Raw genomic sequence first — 8,775 nt, forward strand, 5'->3', positions numbered from 1 at the left:
TCAAGACTGAGGTGTGAGCCTGACATCTGCTGGGACAGCACCGCTGCTACAGAAAATGCCAGGCCATCCTTCCTCAGGGATGCTTTGTCAGGAGGGGTGGTGGCAGGGAGGCTGCTGCCTGAGGGACTCTGAATGGGATACATCCAGCCTGGAGGAGGTAACACACCCAAAGGACAGGGTGACCCATCTACAACTCAATAGGAGGCAAGAGCTGAAATCCCAATATACACTGAAGGGCTCCAGTCCCCCAGGAGATGGACAGATGTAAGAGAGAAGACAGCCAGCATGTGTATCCAGGGTTTACAATGTCTGCATGGGTGTCCATGGCCACATGAGAGACAGAGCTCCATGAATGGCAGCAAGCTGAAATCTGCTCTCCCTCTTTCATTTTGAGCCCTCCACCACTGTCACTATATTTTTGCTTTGCTGACATAGTTGGTGGCTTGTCTGAGTCTTATTCAGCCCTCTGGGCTTTACAGCTGAAAATGCTGCAGGTAGACTCAAAAAGTCACTACTTGATGTTCACTATCCATGTGTCTCTGTTCCTCCTTTCTGTCCTCAGCCACAGCCTCCTTCCCTTCCCTCCCTGCCACTATGATGCATCTGTATGGGACTTTTCTCCAGCCTTATGGGAAAGGATGGTTTCCAGGGCTGACTGTAAGAAAGTCATGTATGAGTGGCTCAAGGCCTTGAGGAGTGACAGAGAGCAGAAGCAAGTGACACTTGTTCTAATTAAATGCTGATCTGATGCCTTAAAACTGTGTTGCTGCATTGGCTCAGGCAAGGAGTGCCATAAAAGGAGGGTGCTTGGCTGCTGGTGGTGAGGCAGCATCCCTGGGCATTGCTTTGTCAATGAGGGGCTTTGAGTGGCCTGACCTAGTGGAAGGTGCCCCTTCCCACAGCAGAGAAGCAGTGTTGCCTGCAGCAACACCCTTGCTCATGGCAGGGAGGTTGGAACTACATGATCTTTAAGGTTCTTTCCAACCCAAGCCATTCTATGATTCTGTCATGAGGGCTGGGCTGCTTTTGGATCTGGACACAGCTCACCCAGTACCCGTATAGGCACTTCAGGTTCTGATCCATTGGGTCTGCTAAAATGAGGGATCCTAAGCAGCATGCACAAAATATGGTGGCTTGAAGGTTTGTTGGTAGCAGGGCTACCAGAAGCATCTTTGGGCACTCTGCCAACACCTAAATAATTGGAAGCGTTACCTTCTTCTAAAAGTAAACCTGGCCTTTGTGCTGCTTTGTCACAGCATTGTATTTTTGGCTCTCAGACATGAGCAGATAAAACATATATTTTAAACCACCTTTAAAGAAAGAAGTTGGCTGTTCTCATGGCTTTAGCAGGGTTCTTATGACAGTGTATGTTGCTTTTTATTTTTCCACAAAGATCATACTCTAGAGAAATGTGACTATTTGAGGATCTCAGGGGGTTTATTAGTATTTTTAGAGTATTTTTAGAGTGTTTTTAGAGCTTCAGACATGGAGGAACACAAAGAACTTGATGCCAGTTTAACCTAATGATTCAGAAACCATAACGCAAATAATAATAAGCTAACACATCTATTTTTAAACTCATGATTTAAGCCACTTGTCATGATTTTGATAGGGCCTGACATGATTTTCCAGCATTGGGTCTGGTAATAAAGCCTTTGTGTACTGATTTGAATGAAAAATCCTTTGAAAATCCTCCAGCTTGCTTGCCTTAGTCAATACTTAACAAGGACTCAGCCACAGCAGCAAAAAATATCCACCAGTCAGGACTTTTTTTTTGACCCTCTCTTTCTCTTCCCTCATAGAAAAAGATCTGACACCCAAGAGTCATGATTCATTGTAGTCCCAGGGTCCCTTCTGAGAAAGTGGGGTGCAGGGATCCCTGTACATGGGAATCTTGGGGCCAGCAACAGCCTCTCAGGAGTCTGAACAGAGGGCAGGAGCATCCCTAAGTCAGAGGTTTCCATAGGGCTAAGCAAAGGCTGAAGAGGGAAGAGGGTCAGATCTGAACAGATGGCTTGGGCTCATGCTACAATTATTCCATGTCCTTATAAAGTTGTTCTGGGATGAACAGGAGTTGAAGGTAAGGTGAGCTTCAAGGATGCAGAGAGGGCCAAGCCATGGCACAGAGCCTCTGTGCAGCCTCCTTCAGTCCTGGAGTGGGCCCATGAAATAAATTGCTTGTCTAGTGGCTGTGTCCATGGAGGAGTGGGAGAATGCCAGCTGGTCCCTGTGGTATTTAATTTCTTCTCAGGAGCTGAGCAAGGCGAACATTTTTGAGATGAAGCAGCTGAAAGCAGGAAAGGCAAAGTGCCATGCCTACTGCCCCCAGCCCACTGTGCTGTTGCAGGCTGGACCCAGATACCAAACTTGGTGGGAGACAACTCCACTGCTTTTTTATACCCCTAGATGCTACACAGTGTTTTCCAGCTCATCAAAAGTGTCTGGGAACAACTGAAGGAGCAGCAGGCTCTGAGAAAGCCAGACCCATCTCAGTGCTATTTTGAGGCACTTGGCTTTCCGGCCAGTGGGCATGCTGTTATTCCTCTAATACAAGAAAACAAACACATGGGGATATATATATGAAAAAAAAAAAAGTGACTCATAAGTGAGAACAGCCTCATTTTGTCATTAGAGGAAGATAATTTGCCACATATTTGTACCAATATTGCAAATGTCTGCACAAAGCTGCACCTCCCCATGACATGCTTTGGGCTCCACATGTAGGCACAGACACCTGCAGCAGGGGAGCAGGAGAGGGGCCACACTCAGTTGCTATTTGACCCTGATTTCTTCTTTTTGTCTGAAGAGTGGAAGAGGCCTGCTGCTTGGCCTTAGATATGCCAGGAAGGGATTTGACACTTTGAGTAGAACTTGGCCTTTTCTTTCTTGCATTAAAATGGAAGAGGATGATGTTTGATAAGTCTGTTACATCAGCATATGCATATATATACATATGCACCCATCCGTAGAGAATGATGTGAATAGCTTTTTATGTGACTGCTGGACACAGAACTGTCAGTAAAAAGATTACCTGGAATGAAACCTCAAACAAAAAGTGAATTGTGAATGGCCTTGAATCAACTAAATAGGTGTGTTCACTCTCAGGATTAATGATAACACAAGTAACTGTATTGGGTTTGTGTAGCAAGGCTTTGGTAGTGGGGGGGCTACAGGAGTGGCTTCTGTGAGAACATGCTAGAAGCTTCCTGTGTCCAGTGGAGCCAATGCCAGCCAGGACCAAGATGGGCCCACCACTAGTCAAAGCTGAGCTCCTCAATGGTGGTGGTAAAACCTCTGGTATAGCATATTTAAGAAGGAGAAAAAACTGCTGTGCAACTGCAGCCACGAAAGAGGAGTGAGAATATGTGAGAGAAACAACTCTGTGAGAGACACACCAGGATGAGTAAAGGAGATGGTGCTGGGACAGAGACTCCCCTGTAGCCCAAGGACATCCATGGTGGACCAGATATCCACCTGCAGCCCCTGGAGAACCTCACAGTGGAGCATGTGGATGCCCAAAGGAGGCTGTGACCTCGTGGGGAGCCCACGCTGGAGCAGGCTCCCGGCAGGACCTGAGGCCTCATGGAGAGAGGAGGCCAAGCTGAAGCAGGTTTGCTGGCAGGGCTTGTGACCCCATGGAGACTTGCACTGGAGCAGCCTGTTCCTGAAGGACTGCATCCCATGGGAGGGGACCCACACTGGAGCAGTTCATGAAGAACTTCAGCCTGTGGGAGGGACTCCACACTCGGAGGGTGAGAATGTGAGGAGTCCTCCCCATGAGGAGGAAGGAGCAGCAGAGACAACATGTGATGAAGTAGCTGCAAACCCCATTCCCTGCACCACTGTGAGGAGGAGGGGAAAAAAAATTGGGAGTGAACTTAAGGTGTTTTAAGGTTCTGTTTTATTACCCATTTCCCTACTCTGATTTGTTTGGTAATAAATTAAATTCATTTTCCCCAAGTTGAGTCTGTTTTGCCTGTGACAGTAATTAGTGAGTGACCTCTCCTCATCCTTAACCCACAAGCCTTTTGGTGTATTTTTCTCCCCCTTTCCAGCAGAGAAGGGGAGTGACAGAGCAACTCTGGTGGACATCTGGTGTCCAGCCAAGGTCAACTCACCACACTGTTAAATGAAAAAGAAAAATATTCCTTACCCTGAAAACATCTTCCACCTCTGCCCTGCTGAAGCAAAAGTGATTTGTGATGAAATAAAACTTCCTTAAGTGACTTAGGAACCTCAGATTCATTTGTTAAATCTGCTGACCTATTTACTTAGAAAAATCTCATCATAAGGCTATGTTTTTTCGTGGCTTTTTGAGGCAGAGATTTTGGTGGGGACTTTTTTTAAATCAGAACTAAAACCAACTATCTGCACATATCTGGAACTCATCAGCTCTACTGCCAGTGGTGTGCACACCATCTATTAATGACAAAATGAATGAATTAATCTGAAAAAGCTGGATGGGGAAGGACTGTAAACTCCTAATCCAAGCCTAGAGCCCTGCCAGGATGATTACAGAAATAGAAGGGATGGCGCAGTTCCCTGCTTATTCTCTGTCACTGCTGTTGGGGGCAAGAAGAGGGCATTACCTTTTCATCAGGACTCTTCTCTACTTCTCCCTTTCTCATAAGAGAAAAAGAAACACCTGTTACAAGGAAAGTTTATGAAAAATCAGAAAATGCAAAGAACCAGGAACCAAGCATCTTTTTGGAGACAGGAGAGCGAGGCAAGCTTTAAACTGGCATTTCTGTTTCAGAAGCAAACTCCCATTATTTCAGGGAAAAGCAGTTGGCAGCTTGATCTGGCCCAAAGCACTGAAGAAACAAGCAGACAAATGGTGTTGCAGACGGGAATCCCCTGGTGCCCTGGCTAGCCCCGCCCCCACCTTGCTTCCTCCTGTATCTTGTTTTGAGGAAAGCAGGTGGCAGTCGTTCAAGGACCTTAAAGACCCGTTTCATTTCAGGTGCCAACTGTGAGATCAACTGCTCCCTGCTCACCCATTTTCAACGTCCCAAGTGGGAGTCTTCTTCTTTGCAGGAGAGTGTTTGCTACTGATTCTTCCAACCACTGCTCTGATCTACAGGAGCTATGGCTTTGTCAGTGTCCTGTTAATTTAGTTACCACAGCCGGAAAATATCTCAAAAGATAGCTCACTCAAATTGCAATAGCTGCAGGCAAGAGGGCTGCCAGCAGGGAGCTGCCTTACAACTGGGCTTGAGAGAGCTCAAAGGTAAAGACAGGTTCAGTAGTGACAAACAGGAGCAATAAGCACCTCACTCTGCCTCCTATTTCCTGAAACATAATGTTTTCACAAAGAAAAAAGAGAAAAGAAACAAAAGGTGCCTTTCTAGTGGAGCTGGTGTGTCAGGGCCTGTTAGGCGTCAGTGGTGTGCCAGAGGAGCTGGCAGGCTGTTCCACCAAAATTCAGAGAGGTAGGATGATGCAAGGAGGAGGACGAGGAAGGGGGACAGTACTGCTGCTCTTTTCTGGTAACAGAAGAGAGGGATCATTGAATCATCCAGACCCGTGTAAGGCATGGGAAAAAGTGGCACCAGGAGGGGCAGCATCACAAAACCTGGTCCTGTAGGAAGCAGCATTCCACATCCTGTGCTGTGCTTGTCCCCCTGGCTCAGAACAGAGTGACAGATGACCTGGCACTGTCCCAGTTGTTAGGGACCCACTGCCACATCTGGCTGTGACACATCTGGTTTCTGAAGGATGCAGGTTGATCTTCAGCAGACTTTATCAACACACATCTGTCCTCAACACAGGCCAGAGGGATGTGGGAATGTGCAGGCATTCCTACCAGCCTAATGGACGAGTAGGAGACCCCATACACCTGGGCAGCCCTTGTCACATAAAACTGTGCCTTCTCTGCCTTGTAGGTGATCTATGCCCAAAAGACCACATTTTACAACAAGCACTTCCTGGTGTAAAGGTGTCGTGTGTGGAGGGTTTGTGTTTGTGGGGAGGGTAGGACAGAGACTGAGTGCTGAGAAAGGAAGGCAGGGCAGGCAGAGTCCAGCTACTTAGGTGTGCTTAATGCCTTGCATGGACTAAGAAACGGGATTATAATGTATTTCCAGACAGAGCTGTGTTGCCAGCATCTTACAGACACAGAGCGGTGAGAATCACTTTGGACACAGAAGGAAGAGAACTGCTCACGAACGTCTCGGGGATGCCTCCTTTCCTTATCTGCAGGACGGAGTCTGCGCCCCCCTCACCTAACTTCCCACGGGGAAACATGGTGGTGCTAAAAGCTCTGCGTGCGTTTCCAGAGCACCTCTCCCTGCTGGCTGCCCGAGCCCGAGCGCCAGCCTGTGCAGCACCGACGGCCCTCGCTGTGCGGAGCGCGGGGCGCTTCTCCGCCCGTCCCCGTGCGTCTGGCACGGCACACGCACAGCAGGGCCGCCCTGCCGCACCAGCGATGCCCTTCCCAGAGCAGCGCCCCGGGCCCCTGCCTTCAGACAGCGCTGACATCGTGACCACAGGGACAGCGCCTGCTCCCTCTCCACAGAGGAGGAGGGAAAGGAGCAATTTCAGGCTCTGCAGTGAGTGGATGACTAGTGCACATATTGGTAATAGCACCGTGCCGGGGTCTCGGTGTGATCTTCCTGTTGCTCATTTGCTGGCAAGTGTGAAATGCAAATCCCTCCGGGCTTCTGTCTCCGCTCAATATTCACAGGAGCATGAAGGCTCCTGCGCGGAGGGGAGGGTGAAAGCTGGCAGACAGCAGGGAGCTTTGTTTCCTCCTTTGTCTGGAGTTTACGGGTTAAAAAATATGCTTATTCGGGAGGCTTTGCAGGGAATGTCAGCTCACCGCACCCGCCCTGAACCCCGTCTCTGCCTCATCTTGGGGGCTGGCGTGGGGCACGACACCGGCAGGTTCCAGTTTGAGGGCAGAGGCCGCTACACCAACGCTGTGGCTCCATCGAATCTGGCGAGGCGGGGCAGGGATCTCGGGATGTAGGAGGGAGGTACCCCGGAGCGAGTGTGGCTCGGAGGGCTCAGAGCAGTTACCCCCGCCCAGGACCCGCCGGGCGATGGTTCCCACTCTGCCCCTTTCCCGGGGTGTGATGGTTCCAGTCCAAACCCAGTCAGATCTCTGGAAATGGCAACTGAGACACTTGTTGCCATGGTGATCCTTAATAGTTCTGACTCAGATGTAGCGTTGCTACGGCAACCGCATCCGCAGCCCTTGGGAGGCAATGCCGGCACATTTTTTTCTCTCGTAGCGGAAAAGGGCTCCGAATCCCCATTTTGCTCACTTCTTGCTGCAGTGCAGTGACGAAGCTTTGGGGCTGTTTTATTATTCTCCTAATGAACGGCGATCCTGATCCTTCACCAAAGGATCTGCTGCTATTCTGCAGGGTAAAAGTGCTCTGGACCGCCTCAGCACGAGCACAGTGTCTACACCATGAGGCGACCCGAGTCTCTGCCTTTCCGTGGCTCATCAGAAAACATTTAAAAAAATTTGAAATTTATTTTTCAGAAGGAGCAGTAACCTTTCTTCGTAGGTAGGAAAAGCTCCTTTCATCTCGGGAGCTGAAGATCTATGTGTGTGGGGGGGGGGGGGGGGGATTGGAGTGGGGTGTGGTAGCTCGGAGATGAAGAGCGTCTGTGGCTGTGAAAGGCAAGACAAAGGCAGGGCGCATGTGAGGGAGTGGGTGTGCCCGTGAGGAAAGGAGCGGATCTGTGTGCACCGAGTGTGTCCCTGGGCATGGCTGGGACTGTGAATGGGAGAGGAGCTGCCGGCAGAGGAGCCGCGAAGCGGAGCGTGGGTGTGCCCGCTCGAGGATGGGAGAGGGGACGCTCGGCTGCCCGAGCTTTTGTTTCCGAGAGCGCGCCTGCTCAGGCACGGGCAGAACAGGTTCACGTCATGCAGAGCTGCGTGAAGACACTTGCTCACGTTCAGTCCGCTTCCCTGTCATCTGTGCAAAGTCCACCACTGACACACGTGATGCCTCAGAGGCTCTGGATTCCCAAAGGGGCAGATAAATGTAGGGAAGGGGGAGTGTATATTAAGTTTGCTGTTGCAAACCTAGGAGAAAAGACTTCTGCAGCACTAAATAATCCAGCCAAAGTCATTTCATGGTATCCTTCTCTGGCAGAAGCAGGTGGGAATGAAGAGGCATGTGAATTCGAAGTGTGGGTACCCTTAGACCTACAGAGCCAAGCCCCTGTACTGAGGCCAGGGCATGGATCCCAAGGGAGTTGGTCAGTGCTTTTCCTGAGTCAAACATCTGACTGCTCAGTCAGGCAGGAGGAGTCACTAGAGAGATGCTTAAAGCTCCCAAGACTTCTCAGGGGTTTGATAAACTTTCCCTGTGGTTTTTCCAACTTGTCAGAGAATCCCACCGGGCTCTATTCTGCCTGACATTCGGGTTCTTTTAGACACCATTTTGCACTGGCAGGACATGGCTGTACATCCTGGAGCAGGCCTTCAGAGATGGGATGACTGAAGGAAGGAAAAAATTACAAATTCACCATGAAGATGGGAGATAATTTTACTGCAAGTAACAGTGGATCTGGGAAGGATGTAAAAGTGGCAGATGCAAAGGATAAAGGATGTTGCTAAAGAAATCAGCTTCATTCTGTAATGGGAGAGTGCCCAGGGTGACTCTTGTGTGTTTGGCTTAGATGAGGTGAGGACAGAAGCCATATTAGCAAGGGAAAGTTAGAAACACAGGTCACAGAAAAGGTTTTGGTATGGAGTCTGATGAATATAAACCAACCTTAAAGACGTGGTGGTGGACAAAGACATGTGAATGAAAA

General features: G+C 49.4%; 1 long non-coding RNA gene across 1 annotated transcript; it reads right to left on the reverse strand.

Moving 5' to 3' along the window:
* Window positions 1-1,471: 1,471 nt before the first annotated feature.
* Window positions 1,472-4,822, reverse strand: LOC138119594 (uncharacterized). The gene is made up of 3 exons (XR_011155544.1): window positions 4,590-4,822; window positions 4,154-4,178; window positions 1,472-3,842 (listed from the first exon to the last, which is right to left on the reverse strand). It is a non-coding gene; the product is annotated as an uncharacterized lncRNA (long non-coding RNA).
* Window positions 4,823-8,775: the final 3,953 nt, after the last annotated feature.

Source organism: Aphelocoma coerulescens, chromosome 1, assembly GCF_041296385.1.
Source record: "Aphelocoma coerulescens isolate FSJ_1873_10779 chromosome 1, UR_Acoe_1.0, whole genome shotgun sequence".
NCBI lineage: Eukaryota > Metazoa > Chordata > Aves > Passeriformes > Corvidae > Aphelocoma > Aphelocoma coerulescens.